At 48.3% G+C, this 19845-nt stretch overlaps 1 protein-coding gene across 14 annotated transcripts in view; it reads left to right on the top strand.

The window, feature by feature from the left end:
* Positions 1 to 19845, top strand: part of CAMTA1 (calmodulin binding transcription activator 1) — an 847309-nt gene that overhangs the window by 133591 nt on the left and 693873 nt on the right. The window lies entirely within an intron of this gene.

Genomic DNA, 19845 nt, shown 5'->3' with positions numbered 1-19845 from the left:
TCTTTTCTCTCCTGGGGCTCATGGCACCTGCACATTCCTGTGAGCCTCCTTGCACAACCTGCGGGGCACTGCTTACATTCTAGCCTCTGTCTAAAAGCAGCTTCACTGAGGCATGATTGACATACGAGTCACGGTGCAGGTCGAATATGTACAACCTGGTGGGTTTTGGTGCCACCATCGCTAACTCGAGAGAGTGAACAGGTCTGGCTCCAGCTCTGGAAGTGTCCTGGAGCTCCTCTGTAATCCCTTGCTCCAGGCCTGCCCTGCCTCCCTGCCCCCAGTTAACCGCTGTTCTGCTCTCTGTTCACTATAGTTAGTTTGCATTTTCTGGAGTTTTATATAATTGGAAGCGTACAGTCTGTACTCTTTTTTTGGTCTGCCTTCTCTCACTCTGCACGATTATCTTGTGACTCATCCATGTTGTGTGTATCAGTTCACTTCTTTTTATTGCTGAGTAGTGTTCCACGAGGTGGGTAGGAGACAATTTGTTCACTTGTTGGTGGACATTTGGGTGGTTTACAGTTTTTGATTATTACAAGCAAAGCTGCAAGGAACATTTGTGTACAGGTCTTTGTAAGGACATATACTTTCTTTTCTCTTGAGTAAATACCTAAGAGTGGAATGGCCAGATCATATGAAAACTGCTAACCTGCTTTTCTGAGTGGTGGCATCATTGTAGCTTCCTGCCGGCAGGGTCTGAGGGTTCCCCGTCCTTCTTATCCTCCCCAGCGCTTTGTGTGATTATTCATTTTAATTTTAGCCTTCTACCAGGTATGTGGTCACATCTGGTTATGGTTTTAATTTGCATTTCACTTATGACTAACAATGTTCATGTACTTATTGGCCACTCCTGTATTTTCCTGGTGAAATGTCTATTCAAATCTTTTGTCCATGTAAAAAAAAATTGAGTTATACGTGTTCTTCTTCTTGAGTTTTGAGAGTTCTTTATGTATGTAGTTCTTTAGCAGACAAATGTTTTACAGAGATTTCTTCCAGTCTGGGGCTTCTCTGTTCATTCTGTTTGCAGTATCTTCTGAGGAACTGAAGTTAATTTTGATGAAGTACTATTTATTGATATTTTTGCTTTTCAAGATGTGCTTTTGGTATCATGTCTCTGCCTTACCCAGAGTCATAAATATTTTCTCTTATGTTTTTTTTTTCTCAAAAGTATTACAGCTTTCAAACTTAGGTATGCAGCCCATTTTGAGTTAATTTTTGTATATGGTGTAAGGTAAGGGATGAAGCCCACTTTAGTTTTTTTTTTGTTGCATGTAGATGGCTATTCTGGCACTGTTTGTTAAAACGCCTCCCCCTTTCTTCACTGAATTGCCATTTGCTGCTTTGTAAAAATCATTTGTCTGTATATACACACAGGTCTATTTCTGGACTCTGTTCTATTTTGTTGATCTGGTCATGTATCTCTATGCCAGTGCCACAGTCTCTTGACTACTATAGCTTTATAATAAGTCTTAGAAAAAAAAAAAAACAAACAAGTCTTGAAACCTTTTGAATCAAAGTAGAATTAGCTCTCCAACTGCATTCTTCTCTTTCAGGTCGTTTTGGATACTCTAGGTCCTTTGCATTCCCATATGGATTTTAGAATTGGCTCACCAGTTTCTGAAACAAAGGCCTGCTGGGATTGTTATGAGGATCGAGCCTCAGATTGTATTCTCTGTGGGTTCTCTATTCTGGAGTTGTCACCTGGCAGTGCCCCACACTGGGCAGCTGTGTGGTCAAGTGAGTGGCTGGATAGGCAGGCACTTGTAGTCAGTAGAAGGAGAGGATGTTACTCTTTATAATCAGAGACACTGTGCATTGACCTTAGGGGGTCAGGATTTGATTTTTTTTTTTTTTTTTGGCTGAGCCCAGGTCCCTGCTGAGGAATGCAGAGCTGACAAATTCAAACATGCTTGTGGAAGTTTCCATTGCTCGTAGTCCTAGATCAAGGCTTGGCAAGGAAACTGCCAGTCCTTTTGGGAAAGTACAAGTGGATCTCCTTTTCTTTAATCTGACCCTGTCATCTGCCTTAAGTGTTAGCACTTGAGGTTCTACAGGTATGAATGCATGTTGACCTTGTGTGGAGCCTCAGGTAACTCTGGTAGTGGGCTAGGCAGGGCTTTCCTTTCCAGAATGTTCCTTTGAGAAGGAAAGAGAAGAAGACTTATGAACTGTGGCCCTGCCTGGGCTGGTCATGTGTCACTGTGTGCTCCTGCCTGTTAGTATGTGCCGTGGAGTTCCTCACTTCCTCCCGGGGCTGGTTTGTGACTGGCAGGGGCTGTCTGAGGCCCCATAGCAGGTGCCTTGGCTTCCCCCACACCTGCTTTCCAGTGAAGGCATTTTGCAGAGGATGTGTTGTTGGAGAGGAAGGAAAGCTCCTGAAGAAGCTCTGATGTGCCATTTCAGTGGGCTTTTCTGAGGACTGTTCACTAGAGCCTGCCCCTGGAGAGAAGGAGCTGTGAAACTGTCAAAATAAAAAGTCAAGCAAACTCCTTAGGCCAGTCGAAAGCACTTAACTCCCAATGACAGGCAGCAAAGGCAACAGCTTTCCCTGCAATGGGTTACAGGGGGTGGCGGTGAGGGGAAAGCTGTTGGGGAATTTCAAGAATGGGAGAAAAGTTTTAAAATACGGGAATATACCTAGTCAATAATACGTTAAATTTGGGATTCATAAAAAGAAATAGTGGTGAAAATCTCCCCAAATAAGTTTTTATTCTAGAATTTGATGACAAATCTCCTGGAGCACTGGTTATCCCGTAGGTGTGGTACTCTGAAATACAACCCGAGGCATATATATTGTCAAATAATAAAGTATTATGAAACCAATCAGCTGTGAGCTCCCCACTTGGCAGTTTGGAAGTAAAACCCTTTCTCCTTTACAAGGCCAAGTGACTCTTAATTTCTCCCGGGAGATTTCACGTTCAAATGTGTTCACTGCCAGCTGACAAAAGAGGCGAGTCCAGATTTATTACCCTGGCACCTGCAGCAAAAAAATGACGGATGATGAAAATATATTTAATTATCATTCCATGCCACATCTCTGCCTGCTCCAGTCGCAGGGCTGCAGCTGTTGGCACACACTTTATTTTAAAGTCAATGTGCTTATCTAGAGCGAAGGCTGCTCTCTCTGAGTAAATTGACTTGTGGGAGGAAGGGAATGGCGATCTCCTGTAGACCCAGCTGAACAAATGCAGATTTGTATTCCGTGTGCCTGCTTTAATTGTCTAATCCGCCCCACATCATATTAGCTTTGGGATTTGGCTTTTGTAAAGAAAACATTTGCAAGAAGTAAACTTTTCCATGGCCTTTCCGAGCCGAAATGAATTATTTTCCTTCCTGGATTGTAAAGTGCCACCTGACGGCGGATGCTCCTGTTTCTGCTCTAGGCGCAGAGATCACTGTTGGTTGCATCTCAGAGAGGAGGAGCCCTAGAGAGCTAGGGAGCCCCTCCCTGGTCCTTCTCTGTCACCACATGGGGATCCCACAGACCTGAGAGGCCCGGCTGGAGGGCTGGCGGGCATGGGATGGAAGCCCCTGTGTTCTTGCGGCCTGTGGCCAGGAGAGGTCTAGTCGCTTGGGGTGATGAGCCTGAGCCTAGAGGGTGACCCCACAGCACTGCCGTCTTGCTTGTCTTGTATTGAAACCTTCTGAAAAGCAAAACCCTGGACAGAGCCGCAGCACTCTGACTTGGTAGAGAGCATTGGATTTCGTGGAGTGAAGGCCATAGAAAGTCTACCTTGGCCGTTGGGAGTCTGTGCCATTAGCCCGTGCCTAAGATGATGCAGTTTTCAACAAAAATAGCCCAGATAATAGTATCTAATGTGGCAATTTTCCTGCTCTATCTCTTCTTATCAGTAGAAGCCACTCAATATTTTGTATATAGTGGGATTTAGTACAAAGTGATGGAATTTCCACTGAAAGTAAAACACAATAACTGGCTTAGCAGTTGGGATAGAAGGAGAGATGATGCTGAGTGTTTCTGAAGGTGCCTGGTGGTGCTGGTGGCCGGAGGCGGATGCTTGTGGATGGGGCGGGAGGGGATGAGGTTTCTGTGAATGTGAGCTGGCACAGGGAGGGGCTCATTTCCTCTGACCTTCTCTTTGATGAATAAGGATGCAAGATTGCATCTGCTGAGCCTGCAGGACCTGAGGCTTGGGGGAGAAAGGAGATCTCTGGCTTATGGCTTGGAGCGGTGAGCAGAGTGCTCCTGCAAGATTCTGCCTGTAAACCAGCGAGAGGAGTCCATCCTCAGCACCCCTGCCATGGCCCCCATGATGGGATGGCCACATTCATCATCACAGCACCACGTGTCATGCACCAGGCCCTTGGCTAAGTCTTACATTCATCCTCTCTTTAAATCCCACGGGGCAGATACTATTATGCCTAGTTTACAGATGAGGAAACTGAAGCTCAGAGAAGTGGTGGAGCTGGGACCTGAAACCAGGCCCTGGAGCTCAATCATACCTTTTCAGTTAGGAAATTTAAATACATATATGACAAACATAAAATGTAGAATGGATATATTTAATTTTGTAGGGTAAAGGAAGGGATGAGAAAGCCAACTCTGTTCTTGTCAAGAAAACAGTTTGAGGACGTCAGCAGTCTCGAGTTTGAAGACTAACACCTAAGGATTCCTTTTTCTGAGTAGTTGACTCTCTCAGCTCTGGGAACCAGGGTTCCTGAGATGAGCCAGAGCTGTGTGGGGACCCAGAGGTGGTGCTGTGGGGCCTGGGTCTGTAGGACCAGGGCAGAGTCACAGCTGGCAGTGGGATGGCTCAGGGGAGCTGCGGCCTCTGCTCCATCCTGGCAGCACGGGGGCCTCTGCCGCTGGAGTGTTGGGGTGGAGTCCTTGGAGACCTTGCTGGTGGGCCTTGGGCTCAACCACGGTGTCCTCCCAAGTCTCCTAAGTGATCACTCGCAGCCCCTCACAAGCAGTGCAGCCCTGATCTTTATATTTCTGGTCATTCGTGCCCTCCTCTGGCACCTAGTGGCCCACAGGGGCTCAAGGTTTGATGCTTGACTGTAGTAGTGCAGGCTGGCAGAGTGTGTGTCTTCATATCCATGGCTGAGCTGCGTAGACACATGACAGGGTGCGGCTACCTGCTGTACCCTCCTCTGCTGCCACAGCTCTGCACTCAGAGCAAGAACCCGGGGCTTACCCTGGCTCTCCACGAGCACAGGGCCCACCTGCTCCGAGTCTCTTGGCGAATAGCTTTCAGCAAATAGTTGTTGTGTGTCTCCTGCATGCCAGGGAGCTATGGTGGCTGTCCAACATGTTCCGCGCATGTCATTACCAGACCCTGGGGCCATCAGAACTTGAGGTTACTGTCATAGGAGCAGGTGTCTCCCATGTGCGTCGTATCAAAGGTCGAGGAGACGAGACACATCGTGACTAGCTTATCAGGGTAACCATGGGCAAAGAAATTAATACCGATTTTATTTCTGAGTGAGGCTCATGACTCTCCTTTCCACATTAATTTTTATTAAGCATTTTATGTATTATTCCAAAACCACAGAGTATGCAGAGACAGTTTAGAACACATTATGGGTTGTGCGTTTTGTAATTATCATATGGCCTTAGTCCAGAACGTAGAAGAGAAAATAAACACGATTGTTTTCCAATGGAAGGGAATCACCATGGTGATGTGTGGAGGGGTGTCAGAGCTGACATCCCCGCTCACAGGCTGGGCTCAGGACCTGGCACCGCCCCCTGCATGGAATCCGGAGCTAGCCCCCCTCCTGGGGCAGTGCCTGGCCCCTTTCAGCCCCAGTCCTGGAGGCGAGTCCTAACTGCCTGGCCTTCTGCTGTCCAGGACCCTCTGATTCTCTGTCGCTGGACATACCATAACGGGGCCTTCCCCTCAGGGAAGCCTTTCTTCCCTGCTCCAGACCGAGGTAACCCTGGGCACTCTTGATCACATCACAAGGTTTTCTTTTCAAACCTTGGCCCTCGCTTACTCTCTGAGGGTTTTTCTTAGTACTTGTCTCCTCACTCCCACTTGAGCTCCAGGAGATCAGGGAGTTCATCTGCTCATTCCGGTGTCTTTGGCAGCCAGAATGGTGCATAGCATGTAGCAGGTGTGCAACAAATATTTATTTGATGGATGGATGGATGAAGAAATGTCTGCTCCCCTAAACTGTGAGCTCCTCTAGGGCAAGGAATGGCCCTGCCTTGGCCACTTGGCTAGTGCCAAGCATCCTGGTACATTCACTTATGTTTGTGTGGGACCTTTGACAGTCTAGCCAGAGGGGGGATGGAGGCCTGCTTGGAGCTGGTGCTGGGCTAGGGGCTGCAAATCACTCAGTATAAAGAAGGGAGGGGCTTTCTGGGCAACCAAGGGTCCAAAATGAGTAACAATCCAAGGTCTCCAGAGGCAGTGGAAATCAGGGGTTTGATGGTGTGCTGTGGATCATGGCAGGGAGGACAGAGAAGGGCACAGCAGATCTACTCTGCAAGTGTCACTATGGGCTTTGTTTCCTTGTCAGTCACTGTCCTCAGCCCTGCCTGCCCATGGTGTCTGTGGGGCATCCTGACAAGTGGGCGTGGTTTGTTTTATTCTCCTGTGGCAGGGTCCACAGGGCCAGTAAGTGCAGGGCAGGAGAGTTCCAGAACTTTCTCTTGCCTCCATCTGCCACTGCTTCTCTGAGTACATCCTCCCAGGGGGTGTCTCACAGCTCAATGGGGTCTCCCAGCAGCTCCTCCCAAGCCAGCTTCAGTTATTCATTGGCAGTGCCCAGTGTATATGAAGCCACAGGACACCTTTGGGAGGCTATGGTGTCCCCACAAGAAAGAGGCCTAGCAGCCCCCAGGCCCTCTCGGAGTACATAGCCCTCAGGCCCTCTGGGAGTACATGTGTGCCCAGCTTTCCAGTAGCTCTTTCCTGACCCCAGTCCCTCCAGGACCAGATGCTGGTGTCCATTCCATATGGGGAAGCCATGACCTGGAGAGTGCAGGGATCGGTGTCCTCATGTGGTTCCCCCAGAAGCTGACCCTGAGGCCCAGATATGGTGCCTTTTGGAAGGTGGGGGGGTGTCAGTCAGCAGTTAGCACCATGGGCTCAGAGATGTAGGAGCACAGCGCAGAGGGGGATGACAAAGCAGGGCATCGATGCACTAGCTCCTGTCTCTCATGGGCTGAGAGTCACTCCTATGGTGTTAGTGGCCCAGTGCCTCTGGGCAGCCCTACAGGCCCACAGAGCTCAGGTTGAAAGCAGTGATCAGATGCTCAGAGAGATCGGTGGGTGATCCCTGGATGGTGTGAGCAGCATGGGGGGATCACACCTCTCTGTAACCTTGCCCAGCCAGGCAGTGCCTAGACCAGAAGCCAGGTGTGGCCACTCCAGGTGTGGCCAGGGCCCTTTCCCAAGACTCCAGGAGAGGTGGGAGGCATGTGTTGTGATTAATTCCTACCACCAAAGAGCCTGAAAAAGCGGGATGCCTGTGAATGAGGGAGGACAGAAGCCGGCCTCCCTGGCCCCAGAGTGTGGGTAGGGCTGTGCTGCCATCCTGAGGGGCCTCATCCACATGGTTCAGTGTGTGACTCAATGGCTGCACAAAAGCCTCCCTCTATGCCCTGATTCTCTGTTCACCTGTTTTGTTTTGACGAAACTCATTTTACAAATGGTCTTCTGCATATTACAGTGCTGTTTGCAGTGCTTACACCCTGTTTCAAAATTGGCCCACACAATCCACCCTGTTCAGAATTTTTAATCAGTTTTGGCAAGTTGCCCCAGCAATTTAAATAAAAAGTATATAAATGAATTTAGTATTTTAATATTACAGTGACATTAGCCTTATATATGTACTTAGCAATTTCATGCGGTATTGCAATTTTGTAAAATATTCCTCTTCATTTGGCTGGTGGATAAACGGCAGCATTGAAACCACGGGCTCTTCGTGGAACCAGCAGAGAAGGGAGTGAGTAACCCAATGGCCACCCTTCTTCACCAGTGTGCTCACCTTGTGTGGGGCTGCCCTGGGCAGGGTCTGTGTGTGCTGGGACATGGACTTCAGCTGGGTGGTCTCGAGCACACCCTGACCCAGAGTCATGCCCATGGGCCAGACCACACCAGAGATGCTGCCAGGACACACCTGGGCAGCCTGCTTCGTGCTGGCCGGGTCTGGGATGGTACCTCGCGGTGGGCTGAGAATGTTAATGCAGGGGTACCCAGGCCTCCCATCTTCTGGTCATTTCTGTGGAGGCCCTCAGTGTGCTGGGCAATGTGCTGATCACTCTGCAGGTATTACTCCTTATCAAGGTCACAGTGACTAGCCCATAGCCATGCAGTGGTTCGTCCTCATGTCATGTGACCCACCAGATTATTGGACACAGCTAATTTCCCTCCTCCTCCCTGGAACAGTCTGCCTGGCTAGCAGGTTTCCTCTCACTGTGGTGGCGGCTGCTTCTCAGTCTCCTCTGGAGGCCTCAGGGCTCAGCTTTGGTTTCCTTCTTTCCTGTGGACTCCCTCTGGGCTGCTATACTCTGAGATGTTGCTGCTCCCGAGTTGGAGAGGGAAGAGGCTAGGGGGCATCAGACACGGGTGACACCTACTTCCGGAGGGCAGGGCAATGGGACCTGTCCTGTGCCAGAAACACGTGTGGACACCACTAATGGCCTTTAGCTCCTGACTCATTTCCCACTTTTGCCTCCCTTCGGACTCCTCTCCACTCAGCAGCCAGACTGATTTTTTCTTTCTTTCTTTTTTTAATTTAAAAGCACTCTGGTAAAATACGTGTAATGTAAAAATTACCATTTTAAGTGTACAGTTCGGTGGCATTAAGCGTGTTCACATTGCTGTGCAACCATCCCACCATCTATCTTCAGAACATTTTCGTCTTGCAGAACTAAAGCTGTGCACCCATTAAACACGAAGTTCCTTTCCCCTCTCCCAGCCCCTGGCGCCCACTGTACTACTTTCTGTCTCTGAGTTTGATTGCTCTCTCCATTCATCATATAAGTAGAATCATATACATAGAATTTGTCTTTTTTGTGACTGGCTTATATCACTGAGCATAATCGTATCCTCAGTGTTCATCCATATCATAGCAGATATCAGCATTTCTTTCCTTTTGAAGCCGAAATACATTCCATTTATGGAGCTACCACATTTTGTTTATCCATTGATGGACACTGGTGGAATAATGCTCTGTGAGCATGGTATACAGATACAGAGCAATTCTTTTTAAACAAATCAGACCATGACAGTCCTCTGCTTACTTGTGGCCTTCCAGTTCTTGCTGAGAAGCCCACGCCCATATGATGGCACATGAGGACCTGTCCAGCCTGTCTCTTTTCTTGTTCTCAACCCCAGGCTGCTCTGCAGCCACACTGAGCTCTCCTTTCTTCCCCAGAAGAAAGGAGGGCTCACTCCTGCCCTGTGGCCCAGGCACGGGCTGTCCCTCTGTGCCCTCTGCCTGGGACACTCTTTCCTGAGAGCCTTTTGGCTTCCTCTATCATCTCCTTCAAGTCTCTGTTCCAATGATACACCCGCCCTGATCACTTGTTACGTCATATACCCCTCCTCTGTCCTTCATATCCTCCTGGCCTGCATAAAAATAGCACTTATCACCATCTACCATACTATGTAATTTACCTTTTTATTATGTTTCTTATCTTCCTCCTACTGTCAGAGGGCAGAAATCCTTTCTGTTTTGCGCATTGAAGTTTCCTGAGCACTTAGAGCAGAGCTTGGTACATCATAGGTACTCAATAACTACTTGTTGAATGAATACATAATTTTTCTTCTTCTTTTTTTTTTTTTGGTAACAGCTTTATTGTGATATAATTCATATGGCACATGACTCACCCATTGAAGTACATAGTTCTGTAGGCTTACCATATTCCCAGAGTTATGTAGCCATCAGCATGAGTATTTGGAGACTTTCATTACCCTCCAAAGAAACCCTTTAGCTGTCACTCCCCAACCCCCCAGCCCTATGTTCTATCTGTGTTCTATTCTGACATTTTATATAAATGGAGTCATATACCATATGGACTTCTGTGACTTGCTTCTTTTCTCTTAGTGTAATGTTTTCAAGGTTCATCCATGTTGTGGCATGTATTAGTGCTTCCTTCTTTTCTATTTCTGGATAATATTCCATTGCATGGATAGATCATATTTTATCTAGACATCAGTTGATGGATGTTTGGGTTGTCTCCACTTTTTGACTATTGTGAATAATGCTGCTGTAACCATTCATACAAGTCATTTTTTGTGTGGACATATGTTTTCATTTCTCTTGGGTATATAGCTGGGAGTGGAATTGCTGGGTCATGTGGTAACTCTGTGTTTAACCTTTTGGGAAACTTCCAGATTGTTTTACAAAGTGGCTGCACTATTTTACATTCCTGCCAGCTGTATATGAGAATTCCAATTTCTCCACATCCTTACCAATGTTATCTTTCTTTTTGATTATAGCCATCCTATGGGGTTATAGGTGGTATCTCACTGTGGGTTTTTTATTTTAGATTTTATTTATTTATTCGTGAGAGGCACACACACAGAGAGAGAGAGAGGCAGAGACACAGGCAGTGGAAGAAGCAGGCTCCATGCAGGGAGCCCGGTGTGGGACTCGATCCCGGGACTCCAGGATCATGCCCTGAGCTAAAGGCAGATGCTCAACTGCTGAGCCACCCAGGGATCCCTTCACTGTGGTTTTTTATTTGAATTTCCCTGATGACCAATGATTTTGAAAATCTTCCATTTGCGTATTTGTAGAGCATACATTTGATTATCTTTTTTTTTTTTTTTTGGAGAAATGTCTATTGAGATGTTCTGCCCATTTTTGAACTAACTTATCTGTCCTTTATTACATTCAGGTGTTTGATCCATTTTGAGTTATTTTTGTATATGGTGTGAGGTAGGAGTCCAACTTCATTCTTTTGTGGCTATCCATTTGTCTGAGTATTATTTGTTGAAAAGACTATTGTTTCCTCTTTGAATGATCTTGGCACCCTTGTTGAAAGTCAACTGACCATAAATGAGAGGGTTTGTTTCTGCACTCTTTGTTCTATTCCATTGATCTATATATCTATCTTTATGCCAGTACCACACTGCCTCACTTACTATAGCTTTGTAGTAAATTTCCAAATTGGAAAGCATGAGACTTCCAACTTCATTCTTTTTCAAGATCGTCTTGGCTATTCTAGATCCTTTGTATTTCCATATGAATTTTAGAATCAGCTTGTCAATTTCTGCAAAGAAGCCAGTTGGAATTTTGATACAGATTGTGTTGAATTTGTAGATTAGTTTGGGAGAATAGTGTCACCTTAACACTGTTGAGTCTTCTGATCCATAAGCATAGATGTCTTTCTGTTTATTTAAATCTTCTTTAGTTTCTTTCAACAATGTTTTATAGTTTTCAGAGTATAAGTTTTGTGCTACTTTTGTTGAATTTATTCCTAAGTATTTTATCCTTTCTGATACTATTATAAATGGAATTTTTAAAAATTCCATTTTTGGACTTGGTCATTATGAGTGTATAGAAACAAATTAATTCTTGTATACTGATGTTGTATCCTGCAACTTGACAACGTTGTTTATTAGTTCTAATAGCTTTTTTTTCCCTCCCCTGTTTGTGGATTCCTTAGGATTTTCTATATTTAAGATCATCTCATCCTCAAATAGAGATACTTTTACTTCTTACTTTCTAATCTGGATGCCTTTTATTTTCTTGCCTAACTTCTCTGGCTAGAATCTCAAGTACAAAGTTGAATGGAAGGAATAAATGAATTTTATTTTATTTTACTTTATTTTACAAAAATGTTTTATTTATTTATTTGAGAGAGAGAAAGCAAGCAAGCTTGGGGGGAGAAGCAGAGGGAGAGAGGCAAGCAGACTCTGTTTTGAGCTCAGAGCTTGATGTAGAGTTCAGTCTCATGACTCTCAGATCATGACCCTGAGATCATGACCAGGCCAAAATCAAGAGTCAGACACTCAACTGACTAAGCCACCCAGGCGCCTCAGGACTAAATGAATTTTAATTAATGCTCACATCATTGGACTATAATATTTAGAAAGTTTATTACCATTTCACAGATAGGCAAACTGAGGCTATAGAGAGATGAAGTAAATTGAGGTTATGCATCTGGCAAGTGATAGAGCTGTGGTCCCAGGCCAGAACTGCTACCTACAGTTTACTTGTTAGAGTCCTTTCTCCTCTCATTGTACTATCTCTATATATGGTGGGCACTTGGAGACAGACCAAAGCCAACTGGGTTGGTGACATTCAGAGGATTTAATAGCAAGCTCTGCAGATCTGACAAGCAGGACTGAGCTTCTCTCTGTGTACTGGGTACCCCATATAGGTGCCTGTATAGGCAAGTCAGCAAAATGGAAGCTGCTATAACATTTGTACATTCTACTGAAGTCTTCCTCTTCCAGTATCTCACTTCATCCTCCCTGGTCTTAGTGTCCCCGTTGTACGAATAAGGAGCTGGTACTCACAGAGCTCGGGTGGCTTGCCTGGCCTCTTGGAAATGTTAGTGTGGGACGGATGGGGTGGGATGTCATGTGGAGTGAATATCTTCTATATGCCAGATGCTATGCTGAACACTTCACATACAATATCCTATTTAATCCTCACTCAGTCTCACTATCCCTTTGCTATTGCTCTGAACACTGATGGTTACCGGGGTTAAGAGAGTGGCTCTGTGCATGCAGCTCGTAAATAGCAGGATATCCCCTCAAACCCAGGGGCTTGACCCTAGAAATTGTACCTGCTGTCCCTGCACCAGTAGACCCGAGATGATTAAGGAAATTCATTAAAGGGAAACAAACATGGAAAAAGCACGATCCCCAGAAGGCCAGCCTTGCCAGGTTTTGTTGCTCCTGGAGATGTGGCATCTTGCTGTGGGACCCACCCTTGCCCCTGGCCCCTTTGGTTTAGCTGCTGTTGAGAGAGTGGATAATCTTGCAGGAAAAGCAGAGACCTGTTCATACAAACTCCTGCCTTTTCTGAGAGAAGTCTGACTAATCCAGTCTCTGTGACTAATCCACTCCCTGACTATCTTTAGAACTGATGATTAACTGAGATGGGTTAAATCATTCCCATTTCAGCCCCACACCTGGATGTCTGTACCCTGGGGGAGGTGGGCAAGGGTGTTTTGGGGGTCTGTGAACCCACTGGGACCTTTGTGTTTCCAGCAGGCAGGGCTGGGACCAGGTCCCATGTGGCGCTGAGGCCTCTTCTGTAGACATCACAGGTAATCCCATTTGGATGCTCAGGGTAGTGCCTGATGCCACGGGGGCAGGTATATGCAGGGTGGTCCCCTTTGTACAGACCTCGTGGAAGGTGCTGTGGGTGAGAATTCTGGGATAAGGAGGTTGCTTCATTGTGGCTTTCCTTTCCTATTTTATTTCAAGGGCCAACATTTTGCTCCCAGATTACAAAACTCCCTGAAGGCAGGGACAGATTTGCCAAAGCCAATGGCTGCTGTAGTGTGGTGAGGTGCTGCTGGCCAGGAAGCCCACCCAGCCAGCCTGCACCTCAGACCCTGCTATTGGGGTAAGTAGAGCCTGGATGTTGAGTCAGACCCTTGGCTCTCTGTATGACCTTTAGCATATGATTGTTTCTCATCCTCCATTTTCTCATTTTAGAGCTCACTTAGTCTGAGCTCATTTTTCCAAAGGAGGCACTGAATTTTGGAATTATCCCTAAGGCCATGCAAGAAGAAAGTGACAGAGGGAAGGGCAGTGATACGTGGTGATTGCCAGCAGTGTACCATGCATCTCCTCTGGTTCTCATAACCAGCTGCATAGGTGCTGGTGCTCTCCTGCCCCACTCAATAGCTGAGACCGACAGCAAAAACGTGGCTGAGCTGGACTGGAATCTATGTGTGCCTGACTCCAAGCCCTGTGTTGGTCCCCCAAAGCCCAAAACTGGATGTGTCCTTGGACCTTTCTGCCAGCTGGCTCTCAGCTCAGCCACCAGCCATTGCCTCTTGGATGCTGAGCAGGGGCCTCTTCTGCCCCAGGGCAGGGCTAGTATTGGCTGCGAGAGCCTGGGAAGGAGGCAGTGAGCAAGGAGTGACCTTCTGCTCCTAAACTGCCTCCCATACTCTCCCTTTGCATGTAAGCCTACTTTGCTAAGGGAAGCCTGGGACCCGTGGAGGTTGTCAGCTCCTTTGACATCTTGGCAGCCTCCTATCTTGATGGGGTGTTTCATATATATTTAAATTTTAGATGGTGAGGTATTCCCTTGGATTCCAAGGCTGAGAGCTTTTGGACTTTGGTGAGAAAGGAACCCAGTGCCTTCTGAGCCAGGTTTCCTCCAAACTGCATATCAGGATATACTGTGGGAATACTGGTCTCCAAGTCTCAGTGACTTGGAATGGCAGTGGGTGATTTGCCACTCCTGTCTCAGGATCACTGCAGCTAGACAAGGGCTGGGCTCACTGGGTCCACTCAGGGACCTGCTGCTGGAACAGCCCCCCTTTCAAGCATGTTGGTCACCCTGCAAGAGGGGAAGCCAGAGCCGTGGGTCTTAACCTGGGTATTAAATGTTCCAGCCAGAAGTGATGTACTACCTCAAAGCTCACAGACTGAACTCATCGCCTGGCCCATCCCCTCAACCAGGGCGGGTCAGAGGGGCAGGTCCTGCCACATGCTGTAAGGGGGTCCCAGAAGTCATCACAGTAGAGGAGGAGAAGTAGGATGAGAGCTCTTCTAGGTGGGGGAGGGGTTTCCTGCCATGGCGCTGTCCAGCAAGCAGGGGTGTCCAGTGGTGTCCCTGAGGCCTGTGTTAACCTCCTTCAGGGAGGGTCTGGACTTTGTCGTGGAGCAGAAGGATCAGATTAGAGAACCATCTTCACCTGGTTTTTCCTTATGGCTGTCGGCTGGGAGTTGCAGACATCATTTCTGTAGCTGATTTGGGGTCAGGAATCCTGATGGAGCCCAAGGACAAGGTCAGGGAGGAAGGAAATGTGCTTGTTCCCACTTTTCTGTGTGGTCAAGCAGTGGACGTTCTTGGGAGACACAGTGAAAACAGGAGTGTGACAGCTGCCTGCAGGGCTGGGACCTGGATCAGAGGGGCCTCATCCGCCAATCAGTCCATCCATCCATTATTGAATGCTAGCTTTGCTCATCTTACTGTGTGCCTTTAGGTAAGTCACTTAACCTCTCTGAGCCTTGGCTTTCTCATCTCTCTCTCTCTCTCTCTCTTTTTTTTTAAAGATTTTATTCATGAGAAACAGAGAGAGAGAGAAAGAGGCAGAGAAGCAGGCTCCATGCAGGGAGCCCAACGTGGGACTTGATCCCGGGTCTCCAGGATCACGCCCTGGGCTGGAGGTGGTGCTAAACCACTGAGCCACCTGGGCTGCCCAGCTTTCTCATCTCTAAACTTTGGGACCTATCCCCCAAAGTGGCAGGGGGATACCTTGTATCAGTGTTGTGAGGATTGTAGTTGTGAGGATTCAGTGGGATATACATGAAAATCCCTGGTAGGGGCCTGGCACACACACGACACAGTGGATTCCAGTTGAAGGAACAAATCAGTTTTCTGGTCTGTGAAATAGGCACCCTAAGAGGCACCTACCTTTACCTCATGGGACAGTTAGAAAGGCCAAAAGGGACAATTTGTGCAAAGCCCAGGGCTGATGTAAGCACTTGGGGGACCTTAGTGTCCTCCTGGCCTTTAGGGTCTGGGGGCTTTGTAGGGGACTGTTCTCCTTCCTCCTTTCCAGAGCCTTCCTTGGGCCTTCCCAGGCTTGCCCTATCCTGTGGCTGGGGTGGAGATCGCCCTGTCCTGGGAAGGGCCTCCTCCCCTGCTGTCAGCCTGAGAGAGTCCAGGGTCCCTGTGATGGGGAAGGGCTGTTTTATTACCTTCGTCTGGGCTGGCTTCCCCCTACCCCTGCCCCTATAGCACCTTGTTGTTCCCTTGAACCACCTGCCTAGCCTCTGTCCAGTGGATCCCCACTGCTGTGTGCACCCTCTGGTGCTTGCCATCTGTGGGGACAACTGTATAGAAAAGGAAAACGTAATATCAGGCTGTTTAGGCATTTCTGGCACCAAATGGGATAAAAGGCTGCATTTTCTTTGAGGAGGAATATTATTTAAATATTTAATTTATTTTACCATAATTGATCTCCATTATAAAAATAATCATTGTAGGGAACTTAGGAAATACAGAAAAGAATTTGGAGGGAAAAGGAGGGTCACCCTGAGAGTTCACCTCCCAGAAGTCGCTACTGTTTCCTTCCAGCCCCCTGCTGTCTAGACATGTGTTTGTTTTGTTTCATAAAGCTGGGATCATATTTTTGGTAGCTTACTTGTTCACTTAACAACATATTGTGAGCTTTTCCCCTCCCTAGTCATTAAATATTCTTTGCAAACATGATTTTTAACGTTTGCCTGAGAGCCCTTCGTGCAGCTCTCCATCGTTTCTCTCTATGTTGTTGTTCTAGCTTCGAGGAATGCAACATAAATTCCCTTTGTGGACCTTGGTCCCATCTGAGGGGGAGAAAGTTTCTAGAGAGAGAATTCTCCCTTTGTCATACCTGTCGCAGGCCCTGATGAGCTGTGCAGACCAGAGGGATGCCAGAGGGCTGGGGTCCAACCTGGGGGCTTGGCCACAGCAGACTTGGCAGTCGAGTCCTGTTACTGGGTCCTCAGTCCCTGGTCCTGCTCTGGCCCTGCCCTCAGGCAAGCCGCTCTTAGCCTTGAGGGGTTGTGGGCACTGTTGCTATCATGCCTGAGGCTGTGGCTTTGCACACCCCCAGACCTGAGAACCAGACCCCACCCAGAGATGCAGCCTTGCTGTGTCTTAGGGCTGACCACCCCATGATAGACAAGCTTAGGACCTAAGCATGCTGGCCAGTGCCCACAGGGAGCCAGTTTGCTCCAGAATTTCCCATCTCCCTGACCTTGGAATCCACTTTTCTTACCTCCTTGTCACCTCCTTATGCCCAGAGTCTGCTTTGATTGAGGAACTCTCTAATACAAGATGGAAAAAAACCCAAGGGTATGAAAGTCACTGCACTTTATAGCCTTTTAAGGGCCTTTTAAAAACAATGTTCATTCAATTTTTTTCCTTTTTTATGAGCTTTTTGGTACACACAGTGCATAATCCCACATAAAATGGCTGAGCATTATACCGGCATAAAAACCCAGCACCAATGTGAAAGTCCGGGAAGGTATGGGCTAGCTTCTGGGGGAGAAGCTGTAGTCCTCCAGTTCTGAGGAGGGTCTGGATTTCAGGGCCAAGGTGTGCACTCACTGACCTGAGGGCAGCACTTGAATGGTTCAGTCCTGGGGGTGGGAGGCTCAGGCCCCTTCCTGGGAGTGATGCTGACACGGCTTGAACCCTGACCTCCAGAATCAGCCACATACGCTGTTTTGTACTTGTCCATTTTCTGGAAAGTTGGCTTTGCTTTTGTCAGCTGGCTAGGGAGAGTCAGTCCCATGTTGCACCTTTTTAGATGTCAATATGATGACTGACCTGTGCACAGGCTGGTGAGGGGTGATGGCTGTCTGCAGAAGTGCTGGGTGCTGTGTGCAGATACTGGCACCAGCTTGGTCCCAGGTCCCAGAGGGTTGGGTGTTGGAGGGCATTTGCTTGGTACCCAGTGCAGGGTTGGAGGCACCTCCTAGTCATGTCCAAGGTATGGTGTGAGTGAGGGTAATTTGTCCTCAGACCCTCGACTCCTCTGTGTATTCTCATAAACCCCAGCTCTGTCCTACCAGTCTTACAAGTCCCAGTATTTTGTTATCCAAAGTGCATCTCCCAGGTCACTTCTCGAACCCTCAAACAAGTATTTTGCAGTAGGTATTTTGTGGTGTCCTAAGGTCTGAGTTTTGCTTTGCAGAATGGGAGTGAGAGTTCCTGTTTATAGCATGGTCACTCTGTGCCAGGCTTGAGTCTGGTACAGAGTAACCCAGCGGTGGGTACTCTGCCAATGAGACCATGAGAAACAGAGACGTCGTGTCCCTTGTCCAGTGCCACACAGGAGAGAGGCCCTGAGCTCAGCAGCCCAGGTCCAAGGCCAAGCCTCTAAGGAACATGAGCCTGTTTAAAAGTTTAGTGAGGTCTCCAGGCAGCTGGGAGTTGGAACAGTACCAGCGGGTACCTCTTTCTGAGCACATGGGGTTGGGACTCTGCCACCGCTTTCCCCCTCTATCTGCCTGGGGCGGGCGGTTCCTTGGCCTGAGCAGGCTGCTGTACTCTGGCCCTGCCCCTTCTCAGTCTGTGCCTGCTTTCCTGGTCACTCTTTTGATGCCTCTTCACTTCATGATTCTCCTCTGTTAGAAGGGCTTCATGTTTATTGATTGTTGTCTCCAGACCTTCAATTTTTCTCTGCAGCTCCGGCAATCTGGAAACGAGTCTTCCAGCCTTGTTAGCCCCCGGATTCTGCAGAGCATCCGACCTTTCCCTAATCAGCTCCCACTAATCATGGTCAGTGGCTCTGAGCAAGCTGGGGTGGGGGTGGGGTGGGGTGAATAGTGCTGGGGCTGCAGGGAGAAGGCCCAGGGGACCTCCCCAAAGAATAGATGACACCAGGCGCTGCACCTGCTGCCTATCTTCCCACCTCTTCTGTCACCTCCATGCCTCCTCTGACCTGGGGGTCAAAGACACGTGTCCCTTAACATGCTAGGGGGCTGCCCTGGTTCAGAGTCAGACATGGGGTTGGGGAGAGAAGCTGCTGCTTGTTGGCAACCCCAGGCCAGGTCCAGATGGCATGTGGGATGGAGCCAGGGCTTTGGGGTTCATTAGATCTGGGTGGAGGCCTGGCCTTGTGGCTGCAGATGAGGTAGTTAGCTTCTCTATACACTGGGGAGAATCAGAGCATGGGGAGCTGCTGCTGCTGTGGGAGTGGCCCTCAGGATTACATTATTGTTGCTGTGGTTGTGCGCTGGGAACTGGTTTCTCCAAGGACCCTGCCTGGATTACATCTGTCTCTAACCTTTGTACTACATCTGGGTTGTGGTTTACTGAGCCCTTCCATGCTCTGGTTGGGGCCCGAGGCTCCCCATTTTGCTGCCTGTGAGGAGGAAGCAGTTTGGATTGGGTGGGACTTGGCTGCTGGGGTAGTGAGATCTAACTTTTGTCCTCCCCATGGCCAGTGGGAGAAGACTCAAAGCCCTCCAAGAGATTTGCTCCATTGGGTCTTTCTGTGCCAATAAATAATCCTGCAGGCAACAGCTGAGAGGGAAGCTGTGCATCAGGGGAAGTAAGGTTCAGCGCTGCTTCTATGGTCGCCTCATTTTCTGCCTGAGAAGGTGCTGCAGCAGGCTCTCATTTGGAGACCCACAGCTCATGTGGCTTGAGCATCCATTGTTGCACCGAGGCACACCACCTGGAGCTCCCTGCCCCTCAAGTCCAGAACCATCCTGGGTCCTGTCAAGTTCTGCCTCTGGCAGCCCCGTCAGTGCCCCAGGCCCAGGTAGGAATTGGGGAAGCAGGCGGAACCCCACTCCTTGTGTCCGCCAGGGGCTCACTCGGGGGCACACTGCAGTCAAGCTGAGGGCCTGCTGGGTGAGCTGGTCTTCCCGGGGAGCGGGGCAGGGTCCCATGTGTCGTCCCTCCCTCTGCCTTGCTAGGTCCACAGTGTTTTAGCGCTCCCTTTGGCTGGCCCTCCTCGCGCTCCTGTTTACCATTTGCTGTTAACAGCAGTAATTACAGTACAGTTGTGAGATGAAAACATGACTAAATTATGACACTGCTTGTGTAACAATCTCTTAAAACTGACTCAGAAGGCAACAGCTGCACAATCAGGCCATAAATCCTCCTAAATGAACTTGTCGGTGGCAACGGTACCTGTGTGGCAGTGCTGTGCGTGAGATAACTAGGCTTTAATGGGCTTGGAGAGGGAGCACCAAGGATGGCCTCGTAAAGAAGGAAACTTTGTTCTTT

The sequence above is a fragment of the Canis aureus genome, chromosome 3, assembly GCF_053574225.1.
Source record: "Canis aureus isolate CA01 chromosome 3, VMU_Caureus_v.1.0, whole genome shotgun sequence".
Taxonomy (NCBI): Eukaryota; Metazoa; Chordata; class Mammalia; order Carnivora; family Canidae; genus Canis; species Canis aureus.
This window is presented reverse-complemented; position numbering and strand designations above follow the sequence as displayed.